Source organism: Plectropomus leopardus, chromosome 19 (assembly GCF_008729295.1).
Source record: "Plectropomus leopardus isolate mb chromosome 19, YSFRI_Pleo_2.0, whole genome shotgun sequence".
NCBI classification, from domain to species: domain Eukaryota; kingdom Metazoa; phylum Chordata; class Actinopteri; order Perciformes; family Serranidae; genus Plectropomus; species Plectropomus leopardus.
In genome coordinates this window covers 1,759,231-1,775,642 of record NC_056481.1, presented here as the reverse complement: position 1 = coordinate 1,775,642, position 16,412 = coordinate 1,759,231, and the positions used below count along the sequence as shown (strand labels likewise).

The 16,412-nt window shown below is 62.5% G+C and overlaps 1 pseudogene; it reads left to right on the top strand.

Moving 5' to 3' along the window:
- The first annotated feature begins 1,333 nt into the window (after nucleotides 1–1,333).
- LOC121958990 overlaps nucleotides 1,334–16,412 on the top strand; it is a 15,197-nt pseudogene continuing 118 nt past the window's right edge.

Sequence of the window (16,412 nt, the reverse complement as noted above, 5' to 3'; positions counted from 1 at the left end):
CCCCGTCCCATACCACGCTCCATCTCTCCCTTCTCCACAGGTTAGATGAGTCTGGGTCAAAACCTCGACAGCACCCTCTCTTCGCCCTCCCATTCAATAATATCACTCGGTCTGCCTAATTCCATCCTTCCCCCCCAACAACACACCGGCTTCGTCCTTCTCTTAACTCCTCACTCAGCTTGCTGTCTTGTTCACTAGTCGGGTCACCTCCACACCCCCAGATTATTACGCAACTCACTTCTCTTTGGCCTTCCCCCACCCACCAAACACCTCCCCATAAACTACAACTGGCTCCAAACCCACGTCATCTGCCCGTATCACCCACAACGCATCATCACCCACCCCCCCCACTACCTATTCCCCCACCCAACAGCTACATGGCTCCCCAGTCACATACCCGCATCAACTACAAAATACTCCTCCTTAATAATACCTTCAAAGCTGTCCACTAACCAACCCCCCCCATATTCTCTCTGGACCTCCTCCACATGCTAAACTTACCCCCCCCACCCCTCAATCTTCCACCACCATCCATCTCATCGTCCCCACCGCTAGCCCGTCTTGTACCACCCCAGCAGGAGCATTCCATGCCGCTCTGCTCCAGCTCCCCCACTACAGTCCCAAACACTGACCTGCCGTCCCAACCCCCATATTGTATTTCTATATTATTAATTTTGTCTCTTACCCCATTGTGTCTGCTTTATGTTGATGATGTACCCCCCACCTTGAGTGCCCAGAAAGTCGCCTAGAGATAAACAGCGCACCCATTTTATTTACCCCCCATTATTCCGGCTTTTGCTTTTTTCAGATTTACCGCGAGACTTAATGAATTACCACACACATGTTTTAGAAACAATGTATGGCAACATGTTTGTAATTATGTATACAAACCCCCCCCCCCCCCTAAGTAATGGATTATAACAATTTTAATAATAATGTACCCCCCATACATGATTATAACCAACCCCACCATTGTATAACAGGCAGTTCCCCCCCCCCACCCCCCCCCCACCCCCCCCATGACCCCCCCCCATTAATCATGTAAGTCATGACCCCCCCCACCCCCCCAACCCCCCCCCCCCACCAACACGTTTATGACTCCCACCCCATGTATAACATGTTTTACCCCCCCAATAATGTACCAGTACCAACACCCCCCCATGACCACCCCCCCCCCATAACATGTTTAAAATACAATGAATAACACCATACCCATGCTGCTGGTTCGCGTACGGTGGGGCCGTGTGGGGTCAGAGCACGCTCGTCGCGCTGGTTCCTCGGGGCTGCGTAGAACCATGTAGGGGTCACACGATCGGCAGGACCCCCCAAGCGGATGCATCCTCAGCCCACCACGGCATACCCAGGTACAGCGGGCGGCGGCCGCGGGGCTGTGGCGTGGCCGGGTGCGGTGTCCGACGCGCTCCCCCCCCACCGCTTTGTGCTCTTTTTTTTTCACCCCAAAGTTTGAGTATCAGGTCCCAAGAGACCTCCCAGGGTGGTTCGGTCCAAGTAAGTGAGCTAACTGTTAGCCGCGCTCCATGCTAACGACACATAACCCCCCCCCATCAAATCAGGCCCCAAACAATGCGGGCTCACGCCGCGGTGTCACGCTCCGCTGCCGGGGGCTCACCCCACCGGATGGAACCCCATCAATCTCATTTACACGTTTTACACACACTGACCCCCCAAACCCCAATCAACGGAGGACCCACAATAGCTGCAGCAGCCCTATATATACTGCTCGTGTATTCCCGCTGTTTTCCTACACCAGTATATGCACTGTGTGATGAACTAAAACGCATTTACCTGTATATTCACTGTGTTTGAGCCCACCAAATATACCCAAATATGTACTGTGTATGCAACACAAATATACCAGTATAAATGTACTGTGTGTGCACAAATATACCCAGTATATATGTACTGTTGTTTGCACCAAATTACCATTATATTACTGCTGGTACATGCACCCAAATAAAACCAGTATATGTACTGTGTTGTGCACCATTTATATACCAGTTAAATTTACTGGTGTGGTGCTAACCAAATATCACCAGTATAAATGTACTGTGATGGTTGCAACCAAATATACCAGTATATACACTGTACATGCTGCACCAAATATACTAGAATATGTACTGTGTGTGCTCCAAAATATACCAGTATATACATCTGTGTGGTGCACCAAATTTACCAGTATATAGTACTGCTGTATCATGCACCAATACATTTACCAGTATATGTCACTTGCTGTTAGTTTGCACCAAAATTATACCCAGTATAATCATACATGTGTATGCAAAAAAAATAAACCAGATAAATGTACTGTGTGCGTGACACCATAAATCTATACCAGTATACAGTACTGTAACATGTGCAGCCAAATATACACTAGTATTTACACTGAGTGAGCACCAAATTTACCAGTATAGCGTACTGAGTAGTGCAACCAAATAAACCATAATATACTATGCTGTACCATGGCACTCAAATTTTACCAGGTATAAATTCAGTACATGCACCCAATATACCAGTATATATACTTGTGTTATGCAACCAAAGTAAACCTGTTATATATTAACTGAGTGTGCACTCAAAATATACCATTGTAAATACTGTGTGTGCACCCCAAACAATAAACCAGTATAATAATACTTTACATGCCCCACTATATCCAGTATAGATACTGTGTTTGCGCACCAAATATACCAAAATTATATACTGTATACGATGCACCAATCAATATACCACGTATATATACCTCATATACCCGTAATATATACTTTATAGGCACCAAATGATAGCAGCCCTATATAATACTGTTACATTGCACCAAACATATACCATGTATATATAACCACATTATTACCAGTAGTATATACTATTATATGGTCCAAATATAGCAGCAACGAGCTGCAGCTGCACCGGCCATCACCTGCATCCTACCTGGAAGATATAAAATACAAGTGTCTTATTTTATGCTAATGCACATAACTCAGCAGTTCTATTATGGTACTAGACCAGTATGACACGCATTAAACATCCAGCATGTGTGCTGGTCACTGTTACGCTGCCACAGTTTACATATTCTGCAAGAAATTATATCTATTTAGGATTTTAGGATATATTTGAAAATAGAGGAAAAATGGAAGAAATTCAAAAAGGACTCTCCTAATGGACAATGAGGTGACGGCATAGTTTTGTGCATAAGTGTGCTAAAAGTTCACAGTATTAAGAAAACAGATATACGTGCAATAAATCAAATATGTTACATAATGTAGCTTAATGTAAGATTCATAGAAACGAGAATTAATGAAATGCATTTGGACTGATGGTTTTCACGGCACAACAGTTGGGAGCCAGAAGAACATATTTTGGACCCGAGGCGGCCTGGCAGCTTTCCACAAGAGCGCCTGTGTGTGTATAAATGTGTGTTGTGTGTGTGTGAGTATGTGGTGTGTGTGGTGTTGTGTGTGGTAATTTGGTATTTTGTTATAAACTGTGTGTTTTTGGCTGCCAATGACAATTTTCAGAATAGAAGCACCTTTTACAAACATTGAAAACCCCTGAAACCTTAAAAAATCCATTTGATTTCTATCTGACTCAACATTAAAAAAAAGTATATTATATAATTTATATATATCTATATATCATTATATATTATACTATTTATATATATATATATTTATAGTATAATATATATATATAAATATTTTTATATAATATTTTATATTGTTGCTTTTGATTAACTTTCCACATATGGTAGGTAGGTTTTCAAAGTTTTCAAAGGGTTTAAAATTACGAGCCAGATTCTTCGACACCGTGTTTTGATTTTTGCCGTTCATTATTCTGCAGTTTCCAGGCCTGCCTGCCTGTTTTATTTTGTACATATGGAACAAAAGCTGCGTGTAGGTTTAAACGTGAAACCTATGTGTAACAATATTTGTCAGAGAACAAGAGCGGGAGCTTCTGTTCAGAAGAAAAGTGGAAGAGGACAGCCGAGGAGACGACCGCTGAAGATTCTGGCCCAAGATAACGTTTTCTCTCCGTTCAGTGTTTCAGCGCTTCAGAACGAAATCTATTCCTCAGTCTCATTTTATTCTTCATTGTTTTCCAGCAAGCCTGAGCCCGCTGTCCACTAAAGACAGCCGCTCCTCGTCCTCCCTCTTACTCCGGCCTCACATCTCGTCCCGCCATCCTCCTCTGTCCTCCGAGACGAAGAGGCACACGAAGAAGCGCGAAAGCCGAGCCCTCGCGTCCCTCCCTGTCCCCCAACAAAGAGATTCCGGCCATCAGATCGTGCTTGCCAACCCGACCCCCCCCCCCCCCTTTCGCCCCCCCCCAAGAGACGCGCGGGAGGAAGCCGCTGCAAGCCCTGACCTGAGGGCGCTACAGACAAGCAAATATCCGACCTCGCCTTCACCTCCTCCCCTCCTCCTCCATTCCTCCCCCATCCTATCGCCCCTACTCACCAAAGGTGCTGTCAGAACCGTCCATAGGGAGGAGCCCCTTCACCCACCCCGGCAGCTGAAGAAGCCGCCACTGCAGCCGGGGCCAGCTCTCACCCTACACGGGGCTGAGACAGGCCCTCCCAGAGGACGACGTCCTCCACCTCCCAGACCTCCTCCCCCCCAGCTCCATCTCCACCCAGAGCGCCTGCCTCCAAACCCGGGATCCCTCAGCCTGCATCTGGACCCCCAGCCGCTCCATGTACACCGTCCTCGCCCGCACACCTACAGCAAAACCCCGTCCCCGTCCCCCAGCCCCAAACCAAGAACTCTCTGTCCCCCAAAAGAGCTGAAGCGCCCCTCCCATCTCAGAATACGAGGCAGGCCAGCAGAGGAGGACCGGCTACAAGCTGTACCGCCTCTCAAACATCCTCGGCCCCCGGCCGGCTCGCTGGGTCTTGCCCACAGCCAACGCTTCGGTGGGAGGTCAGACAGGCGGTTTGCCCAGCGCCCCAACCTTGCGCTGAGCCAGAGGAGGCAGGACGGGCGGCGGTATGGTTTCAGGCACAAAGCAGCCTCGAGCCCCCCCAAAAGTGATCGCCCCCCCCCGCCCCTCGCCGACGCCGTTCAGACGACCCCGACCCCAACCAGGGCGCTCAAACCGCTCCGAGCTACCCCAACCTGCAGAAGCCAGTCAGCAAGCTGCCCCTGACCGGCAGCTTTCAGTGGCAGCTAACGCCGGCGCTGCGGCCCGTCCAAGTTCGGAGATTACGGAGCGGATGGCGGCGTCCTTGTCACTAAGAGAGAGTTGGCAGTGAAAATAGACTCTGACGTCCAGCTGGCGGACCAAGCGGTTCCTGGTGCTGGCAGCAGTGCACGGTGCTCAGAGCCGGGCGGTTTAAGGGCAGGAACAAGGCGAACGGAGACCGTTAACAAGACACTAAAGTTAAGATGACAGGACCGCAGCCTCCAGTCGGCCCAATCCGGCGGCGAGCAGGAAACTCGCGCGCGCTGGTCCCGGAGCCTGAACGAAGCTGAGCAGCCCCCCCCCCCGGACTCCGACCCCCTGAAGTCCAGCCAGCAGCTACAATCAGAGACCACACGTCTCACTGTTTCCAAACCAACAGACAGGCCCAGCCTCGTCAACTCGACGTATCCCTACCGAGCTCGGACACGTCGAGACCCCCCACTGGCGGCCGTCGCGACCCCGCCCTCCCTGGAGCACGTGTTCGTCCTCACCGACGTCCACGGCCAAACATTAATCGCCGGTGACGGTGAAGGAGTCGACCGACCAGCGGTGTGTTCTCTCAATTCCACGCTGAATCACTGAAGGACGTCTGCAGAGCGTCGTGCTGAACCACTGTCCCGCAACACTTCCTCCCGCAGGCTCTCCGGGTTCCCCGCCCCCCCTCCCGACGCTCTCGGGCTCTTTTTTACCCACTAGAACAACCATGCACTAAAAAAAGTCCGGGAACTTTGTGCGCTGTGCGAACAGACGTCTAAGTTTGTGGTTCAGTCCCCCCCCCCGCTCCCCTCCTCCGTAGTCGTAGAAGACAGACCCCCCCCCCCCCCCGCCATCATCTGCTTTGACCCCACAAAGTCCCCCCTCCCTGAACCCCCCCCCCCCCGTTTAACATCCACCCCCCCCCACACCCCTCTCCCCCCCCCCCAACCCCCCACCCTCACCCAGTCCCAACCCGCCACCCCCGGTTACCCCCCCCCCCACTCCCCCCCCCCCACCCCGCCGGCCCCCCCTCCCCCCCCCCCCACCATTTCAACACCGCACCACCCCCCCCCCTCCCGCCCCCCCTTTTCCCATCACCGCCCCCCCCCCCCACCCCAATAGCCCCCCCCACGACCCCATCCACCGCCCTGTTACCCCCCCCACCCCCCTCCGTACCCCCCCATAAGACCCCACCCCCCCCAGTCACCCCCCCTCCACCGCTCCCCCCCCCACTCCCCCCCCCCCCTTCCTACACCCCCCCTCCCCCACCCGCCCCCCCCCACCTTGACCACTCCCCACCCGCCCGCCCCCCCCCCCCCCCCCCACCACCCCCTCCCCCCCCACCCCCCCCCCCCCCCCCGCCCCCCCCCCCTGAACCCCCTAACCCCCCCCCACCCCTCACCCCCCCCCCCCCCGCCCCCCACCTCCCCGCCCCCCGCCCTGCCACCCCCCCCCCTCCCTAGGTGAACTTAGGAGAGAAGAACACTCCCACCCCACCTCCCACCTCCCTCCCCACCCACCCCCCCCCCTCCCCACCTCCCCCCCCCCCCTCCATCCCCCCCCCAGAGACTATCGCCCCACACACCTACGCCTCCCCCCCCCCCCCCCCCCCATCCACTCCCCCCGTCTCCGCCCCCCATCCCACCCCCCCACAATCAACCCCCCTGATCGACCTCCCCCACACCATGCCCCCCCCCCCCCCTGCCCCAAATCACGCCTCCTGCACCCCCCCCCACGCCTCCTCCCCCCCTCCAGCTACCCCCTAGAGAGTCACGATACCCCCCCCACTGTCGCAATCGCCCCCCCCCCCCACCCCCCCCACCCCCCACCCCCCCCTATCCCCCCCACCCCCCCTCCCACCCCAAAGATCATCCTCCCCTTCCCCCCCACCGCCCCGCACCCCCCCCCTATCCATACCCCCCACCGTACCCCCCCCGCCCGCTACCCCGCCGCCCTCAACACCCGCCACCCTCCCCCCCTCCCCGAGCACCCCCCACCCCCCCAACCCACCCCTCCCCCTCCCCCCACCCCGCCTCCCCCCCTCACTCCCCCCCCCACCCCCCCCCCCCCCCCCACAGAGCTCCCCCCCCCCCCCCCCCAAGCTTGTGAGAACGCCCTGATATCTGAGATGATTAGTCCTAGACCCCATGTACGCCCGACGCCCCCCCCCCTAGAGGAACGCGCCCGCCCACACCCTCCCCCCCCAGACAGCGCTCCGGCGGACCGGCTCTCGTCGCTTGCTGCCCCCCCCCCCACACCCCCCCCCACCCCGCCACCCTGCACTCACCCCCCCACCCCCCCCCCCCCCCCCCCCCCCCCCCCCCCCCCCCCCCCCAAACCCACACCCACCCGAGTACTCACCCCTCGCGCATACCCCCCCCCAAGCTCCCATCCCCCCCTCCCCCTCCCCTACTACCCCCCGTATCCCTTTCGCGCCGAGAAGATCCCCCCTCAAACGCTCTGCATCCCAGATACACCATACACTCCCCCCCCTTACCAGGAGCACTCCCGCCCCCCCCCCTACTGGACCCTAGTCCCACCCGCCTCGTACACCCCCCCTCCCACGCTGCCCCGACCCCCCCCTCCACCCCCCCCCCCCCGGGCAGCCCCCCCCCCGTCCAACCGCGCTGGCGCGCGCGCCGATCGCAACCTCCCCGTCCCACCCCCACCGCCCCCTACCCCCCACCACCAGACACCCCGCCACCATCCCCTTAGCTAGAACGCACCCCCCTCCCCCCCCCCCCGCCCCCCTCCACCCCACCCCTCCCGCTCCTCTCCCTCCCCACCCACCCCCCCCTCCCGCCACCCCCCCTTCTATTAGGCTCCGAGAAGAGATACCCCCCACCCGCCAGCGCACCCACCCTATCACCTCCCCTCCCCACGCACCAGGCCGCTCCCCCCCCCCCCCCACCCCCCCCCCCCCACCCCTAACTCACCACCCACCCTCATGCCCTGCCTCCCCCCCCCCTCCCCCAATACCGCGTACTCTCCACTCGCAGCCCCTCGCTCCAGTTCACGAACCCACCCACCCCCACTGACTTTCCACACAGCCACACACTGCATCGCCACCCCCCCCCTCCCCCCTCCCCCTTCATACGCCCCACCACACATATACCCCGTCCTCCACCGCTCCGCGCCACTCACCCCTGCCTCCCCCCCCCCCGACCCACATCCTCGACCCCCACGCTTTCCCGCTCATCCCACCCCTAGCCACTCGATCCTCTCACGACTATAACGTCCCTCCAGAACGCGCTCCCTGCACACCCACCCCCCCCCCGCGCCCCTCACCCCCCCCCCCCCCCCTGGCTCCCCACCACATCCTGATACCACCCCGCTACGCGCACGGACCCCGACCTTCCCCCCCCGCCCCCCATACCTAGCACTCTAGTGTCCCGCCGTAATCCACCCCCCCGCCCCCCTCCTCTCGCGCACTCCGGCCTCTCCCCCCCTCGCACACGCCCGTTCCACATCCCCACCCACCCCCCCCCCCCCCCCGCACCCCTCAGCCTCCAAACCCGACCTCCCCCACTTCCCACAGCCCCCCCTCCTCGCCCCCACTCCCCCCCCACCCCCCGCCCCCCCCCCCCCCCAACTACCCCCCACTTTACTCCTCCCCAGAACACCCCCCCCCAACCCCACCTTGCCTTCACCCCCCCCCGCCCATCCCCCCCCATGATTCCCCCCCCCCCCCCGCCCCCTCCCCCCCATCCCCTCCTCCTCCTCGCCTCCTCCCCACACCATTCCAGCACCGCCCCCAGACCCGCCGTCCACCCCCCCTCCTACCCAACACCACTCCGAATCGCCCCGCCCCACCCCCCCCTCCATCCCAACTCCTCCCAGTCCCCCCACCCCATCCCCCCCCTATCACCCCCCCCCCCCTACCCCCCCCCCCCCCCACCCCCCCACCGTATCAACCCCCCCCCCCCCGCAACTCCCTCCCGCCACCCCCCCCCCCCCCCCCCCCAGCATCTGAATTCCCCCCCTACAACCGCCAGTATTCTCCTCCGCCTCCCCCCGCCCTCCCCGCTCCCTCCCCCCCACACCCCTCCCCCCGCCCAACCTCTACATCCCCCTCGGACCCCCCCCCGCCCTCCATCTCATATCCCCCAATCACTCCGGACGCCCCCCCCCCCCCGCCCCCCCCCCCTCCCCTCCCCGTTATAGCCCCCCCCTCCTCGCGCGACCCCCCCCCTCCTGAACGCAGGGACCCCACTCCCCCCCCTCCCGCCCCCCCCCCCCACAGCTCCCCCACCTAGACCCCCCACCCCCCCCCCCGCGCGTACTCACACAGCCCTACCCCCCCCCTACCCACCCCCCACCCCCCCCTCCCCACCCCATCGGGCCTGACCGCCACGCCCCCTCCCGCCCCCACCGCGCCCCCCGCATCCCCCCCCCCCCCCCCAGCCATCCTCTGCGCTCCTCCACTATCCAGCACCATGCTAACCCACCCCCCCCCCCATCTGCCCCCCCCCCCCCCCACCCCCTGGCCTCCCCCCCCCCCCACCCCCCCCCTCCGCCCCATCCCCCCCCCCCCCCCCGCATCGCACCTACGAGGATCTCCAACCCTCCACTGACCGGCCGCCCCCCCCCCCACACTCCCCCCCCACACTACTACCTCAGACCGCGCCCACCCAAAGGTGACCCAGGCTCCCCCAGCCCTAATGCGAACCCCCCTCCCCTACAACCAGCGACCAGCCCCCCCCCCAGGAGGTCCGCCCAACCACCCACTCCCCCCCCCCCCCCCCCCCCCCCCTCGACACCACACCCCCCAAGCCCCCCCCCCCCCCATCGACTCAACACCCCCCCCATTCCTCCCCCCCCCCTCCCCTCCCTCCCCCCCCCCACCCCCCCCCCCCCCCCGCCCCGACGCCAGCACCCCGCACCTCATCCGCGGCTCCAGTCGGACGCACCCCTTCCCAGTTCACTGCTCCTCGCGCCACCTCTCCCACCGGAGAGCCCGACCCCCAGTCGGACACATCCCCCGCCCCCGCCCCCCCGCTCCCCCCCCAGCCCGACTCCCCGGACTCCCCGACTCTACCCCCCCACCCCCCCACCCCCCTGTATCCCCCCCCCCAGACCCCCCCCCCCCCCCCCTCTCCTAACTGCGATCCCCCCCCGACCCCCCCCCTACCCACCCCCCCCCCAGATCCGCGCCCACCCCCCCTCCCCGAATCCCCTCCCCATACCTCTAATCCCCCGCCCGACCCTCTCCCCAAGGAAACCACCCCCGCACCCCCCCGTCTTCAGCTCCGGACTAGAACAGCACCCCCCTGACTCCCCCGCCCTGATCCCCCATATCGTCGCATAACCTCCCACCCTGCCCCAGCCCCACCCCCCTATCCCCCCCCCCTACTCACCCCTGACTCTCAGCCCCTCATCCCCCCCTCCCCCTGGATACGACCCCTCACCTCCACAAACACCAACCCCCCCCCCCCACCCCCCACCAGTTCACCCCCCCCGAACTGCCACTGAGATCTAGATAGAGAGTAGAGTACACCTCAGCCGTCCACCCGTCCCCACCACGCGCCTCCCCCCTACCCCCCCGCGATATCCCCCCCTCCCATCCCCCCCCCCGACCCAACCGCCTCCCTTCCGCGCTCGCACCACCTCTCCCAGATCCCCCCCCCACCCCAACTTGCCGTCCGCCCACCCCCACCCCCCCACTCAGTCTTCCCGAAGAGTCCATCCCTCCTAACGCCCCCCCCCCCCCCCCCTCCCCTAGCCCCCCCCCTCCAGTATGTACCCCCCCCCCTACACCTCAGCCCAACCCCCCCCCCCCCCCCCCCCGTATCCAACCCCCCCCCCCCCCCCCACACCCCCCCCACCCCCCCCCCCAACACCCCCTACCACCCAACATGCAGACCCCCCCAATCTACCCCCACCCCTACCCACCCCATAGAGCCTGCGCACTTCTAACCCCCCCTCATCTCCACATCCGCCCGCCAACCCACTCCTCCCCCCCCCCCCTCTCCCCACCCAACCCCCCCCACCCCCCCTCCCTACCCACCCCCCACCTCCCTCCTCTGTCGCCGCCGACCCCCCCGATCCCCACCCCCCCCCCCCTCCACCCACCTCGCGTTCCAGCCCCAGACTCCACCCCAGACTCACGCCTCCTTCGACCTCCCCCGCTATCCCCCCCCCCCCCCCCCCCCCTCTCACTACCCCCCCTCCCCACCCCCCCCCGTCTATAACCAGCTCGTCAACTCTCCCCACCCCCCCCCCCCCCCCACACTTTTGCTCGCCCCCCATTCCCCCTAGAAAGCCCCAACGGCCCACCTTCCCCCCCCCCCCCCCCAATGCACGCACCCCCCGACTCCAACCCCCACCTCTCTACCGCCCCCCCCCCCACCCCACCCCTTACCTCCTCCACCCAACCCACCCCCCCGCCACCTCCCACCCAACCCTACCTGTTGTGTCCGGCTCTGTACCCTCTCCCGTTTCGAAGCCCCCCACCCCCCCCCGCCATGACCCCCCCTTCATCACGGCTCCACTTGTTCCCCCCCGTTTGTATACACCCCCCCGTACTCACCAGTGAAGACACCCTCCCCCCCCCCCCCCATGATGAGCCTCCCCCCCCTACATCCCCACCTAGCCCTCTCCACCAGACCCCCCTAGATGAGACTTCCCCCCCCCCACCCCCTCGTGCCCCCCCCACACACAGACCCTCCCCCCCCCCCCCTGCCCCCCCCACTCCCCCCCACACTCCCCCCCTCACTCCACGATCCCCCCCCTCCCCCCCCCCCCATCCCGCCCCCCCTCCCCCGCCAACGCATCGCCCCCCCCCCCCCCCCCCCCCCCCCCCCCCCCAGCTTTCAGCCCTCCCCCCCGCCCCCCCCCAATCCCTGCCCCCCCCCCAGCCCCCCCTACAAATCTCCCGTCCCCACCCCCCCCCCCCTCACCCCCCTTACACCCATCTGAGATGACTCCCTTTCCCTCGCCCCTCCCCGTCCCACCATTACCCCCTCCCCCACCGAAATCCTCTACCCCCTCCCCCCCCCCTACGCTCCCATCCTCCCCCACCAATCCCCCACCCCCCGAATCACCTCTCCACTTCTACCACCCCCTCCCCCCTTCCCCCATCACCCCCGGCCGCCCCCCCCACGAGCCCCCTTCGCCCCCGCCCCCACCCCCCCCCCCCCCCCCCCCAAGATGCCCATCTCCCTCCCCCCCCCCCCCCCCCACTTCCATTCTCCCCCCCTCCTCTCCACCCCCGAAGCCCGCCCCCCCCCCTAGACCCCCCGCCCTCCTTTCCCTCCCCCCCCCTCAATCCACGACCAGTCACCCCCTGTCACTCACTACTCAACTCCCATCAGCCCCCCCACCCCCGCCGGACCCACATCGCCTACCCCGCTCCCCCCCCCCCCCCCCTGTAATGCGCCCCCCCCCCGCACCCCACTCCCCCACCGACCCCCCCCCTCCCCTGACCCCCCCAACTCCGCTGCTCCGCCCCCTTCGTGACCCATAACCAATGTTCACACCCCCCCCCCTCGACCCCTCCTTATCTCCCTGAGACTATCAGTCCCTCCCCAGCCCTCCCTCCATGCAATCTACCTGCGCCCCCCCCCCCCTGCCAAGCCCCCCGCTCCGCCAAGACCCCCAGTTACCGCTCACCCCCATTCATAGGCCTGACCCTCCCCCCTCCCTCCCCCGCCCCCCCCTCCCTCCCCCCCCAATACCCCTTTTACCCTGCCCCCCCCCCCCTCCCCTCCCCCCCCCCCCACCCCAACGACCCCCACCAGCCCCACCCCAGTCCCCACCCTGACCTTACGCAGTCTACGATTGCCCCCCCGCCCGCCTCCGCCCAGTCACCCTCCCCCCCCCCGCACCGTCCCCCCCACTCCCACGCGCCCCCTCTATGCTCCCCCACCGCCCACCCACCCCCCCACCCTCCCCCTACAGTATCCCCCCCTCCCCACCCCCCTCCCACCTGGGCTCCCGCCCACACTCCCCCTATCTAGACCCTTCCACCCCACCTTGCCCCCCCACCCCACTCCCTCACGAAGAATCCCCCCACCCCCCCATACCCCTCCTGATTACAACGTAATCTCGCGCTCTTCACCCGCCCCATACCCCAGCGCCTATACCCCATCTAAGCTCCCCCTAACGCATGCCCCCACAGTGACTCCATCCACCCCCCCCCATAATCCCTCCCCCCCCCCTCCCCCCCTTCTCCCCCCTACCCCCCCGCCCCCACCCCATCCCTCCCCCCATCTCCTCCCCCCACAACAACCCCTCTCCCATCCATACCCCGGTCCCCCCCCCTGTGAAATAATGTAATCCGTATAGACCACCCCCCCCCCCCCTCCAACTCCATCTCTCCCGGCCGCGCCCCCCCCTCCTATAACCGCCTCACTGCCGAAACCCCCCCGCCCACACCCCCTCCCCCCCCCCCTCCCCTCCCGCCCTCCCCCCACATCCCCCCACCCCTACCCCCCCCCCCCCACCCGCCCCAACCCCCCCCCCCCCGTCGCCGTATCGACACCCCCCAGCCCCATCCCCCGCCGTCCCACTTTCCTGCTCCTACTCCCCGCCGTGCACAACTCTGTACCCCCCCCCCAGATCCATACTTGACCCTCCTCACTCCCCCCCCCCCCCCCGCGTCGACTCTGCAGTACTCCCCCCACCTCCCCGCCACCCCCCCCACTGGCTCGCACAGACTGTGACGGTGCACCCCACACCCCCCCCCCCCCCCCCCCCCCCCCCCCCACCCCCCCCCCTACCATTCCCCCTGCCTACCAAAAACCCCCGCCTCCCCCCCCCCCCCCCTGGAGATCCCCCCCCTCACGCTCGCACCCACATATCACTCCACCCCGCTATCCCCCCCCCCCTAATCGCCACCCCCCACCCCCCCCCAATGAGTGTGCTGTCGCCACCCCTCCCACCCTTATCCCCCCCCTTCTCACCCCCTCCTCCCCCTCCTCCATCCCCAGTGAAGTGCCTCACACCACCCTCCATGCCATCAATATTACCCCCCCCCCCGCTGACCCACCCCCCTAGCCCCCCCCCCCCCCCCTCCTACCCCCCCCCAGTAACTCCCCCACCTGAGACATCTTTCGGTCGCTCCAGTCCTATGAGCGGAGCGCAAGATGATCACCCCATCACCCCCTCCCCCCCACTCGCCCCCCCCCGTGACCTCCACCCCCCCCCCACCACCCCCCCCCCCCCCCCCCCCCCCACCCCCCACCCCCTCGGCTGACCACCCCTCTCCATCCCCCCCCCCACGCACTAACCTCCCCCCACTCACCCCCTCCCGGACAAGTCCCGCCCTCACTGCCACCCCCTCAGCCAGTCCCTCCCGCACCCCTACCATCCCCCCTCCCCCCCCACCTACACCACACCCCCCCGCCCCCTTACCCCCCTCTCACCCCCAGAGCTCCCCCCCCCCCCCCCCCCCCCCCCATATCACCAAGCGACCTCAAGACGCATGCGCCAAAGTCAATATATTGGTCGGTCCACAATACTCCCACTCACACGCTCAGTGAGAACCTCATCCTGCAATGACGCGCCTCTCTCTATCTCTTGGCTCGCATACTACAAACCCATCCGACTCTTCTATACTCGCGCGCGTAACATTGCTTGGGCTGCTATACACACCAGTATATATACTTGGTATATTTGGAGCACACAAGTGTATATACTGGCATAATTGGTGCTACACAGTATATTATACTGGTTAAATTTTGGTGCACACACAGTGAATATATGGTACCCTATTTTAGAGCGCCGCCTATAACACACACAGTAGTCACTCACCTACTAAGACGGTACTTCAGACTCTCGCGCCCAAATGCCATCACATCACCCACCACGCCTCCCTTCACACCTATACGACTACAGCCGCTCTCTCTCCTCTCGCGGCTTCACACCATCCCCTCGCCTAATCCTTAGACATCATCATACCCTCGAACGCCTATCGCGCGGCAACTGACTCTGCCAGACACAAGCTATCTCTACATACACCGGTCATAATAGTTTCGCTTGCCATCCCCATAGACCACAGCTAGATCTATTATACCTAGATCTCTCAGAGTGACGCTCGCATCTCATACAAAGATACCCTACTGTAACACTGCCGACTCTCCAGTATATTTGCGTCGAACCACAACACCCACAGTCACCATCCACCCCCCCTATGTGCACGCGTACTAGACAGCTTGGTGCAATAAGATCCCACCCCACGTACCCATCAGACTAAGAATACGCGCTACAGTCATCTTGACGTTCATCACACCTACCTCCTCAACATGTCACTGTACCCATAGTGTCATAGATACTCCAGGCTGAAAATAGAAGTAGAGCTGGGTGCTCCTAGCACCACACACCCAACACCCTATCGACTACCCCCCCACACCAACCCCCCCCTAGACTTCTCCCTGGACACCCCCCCCCACAACCCCACAAGTACGCGCTGGACGCGCACCTTAACCTATCGCTCTACACACTCAACTCCTACTGGATATATCTTGGTCGCAAATAATCCATCCTGCTCCTATACTTCTTCCCACGCGTCACTACTCTTGGTGACACACTCCCACACAAGCCACTACCCAACCCTATACCCTGGATCTCGCTACGTTGCGTGCACAACTCCACGCCGATATCCTCGTTCCCCAATCCTCTCACTGGAGACCTATTGTCGCAGCGCGTCCCATACTCTATAGAGACCCTCTGTCTATGTAGTACGGCCCTGATTCATTAAGACATGACCGCAGACTTGAGCTGCTGGCACTATACAAACACAAGGAAATAGTACTCCCACTATCGCCACCTGCACCAAATCGATCTCGACTGCCCACGTCCCCCGTAGCTGCACCCTCACACCGACCAGAGAGAATTCCTCCATACCGTCACACGTGTCTCGTAACACGCGCTCTTCCATCGTAGCTACACACGCTGCTTATCACTATTTCCCTCTCCTCAATCAGGAGATGAGATGGATACATCAGATACATACCCTCAGGCACATACGCCGCGGACGCCGCGACCTACCACACTCTAGAGTCGAAGCGACCACAAAGCTATATCTAGAGTAGAAGAGGCGGTATAACTCCTCGCCTCTCACTCATGATATGTTTCCGTGTCGCTCATCTCGCTGCGCACGGCACTAATCATCGATCCTCTCGCACTAAACTAGAGTAATTTGGTCCGCTCCCCAGAACCGCCTCACCTCTTGGCACCTGACAGATCTCCACTCTCCGTTTCCCAGACAACATCAGAAAATGTAGCACACAATCAGGACT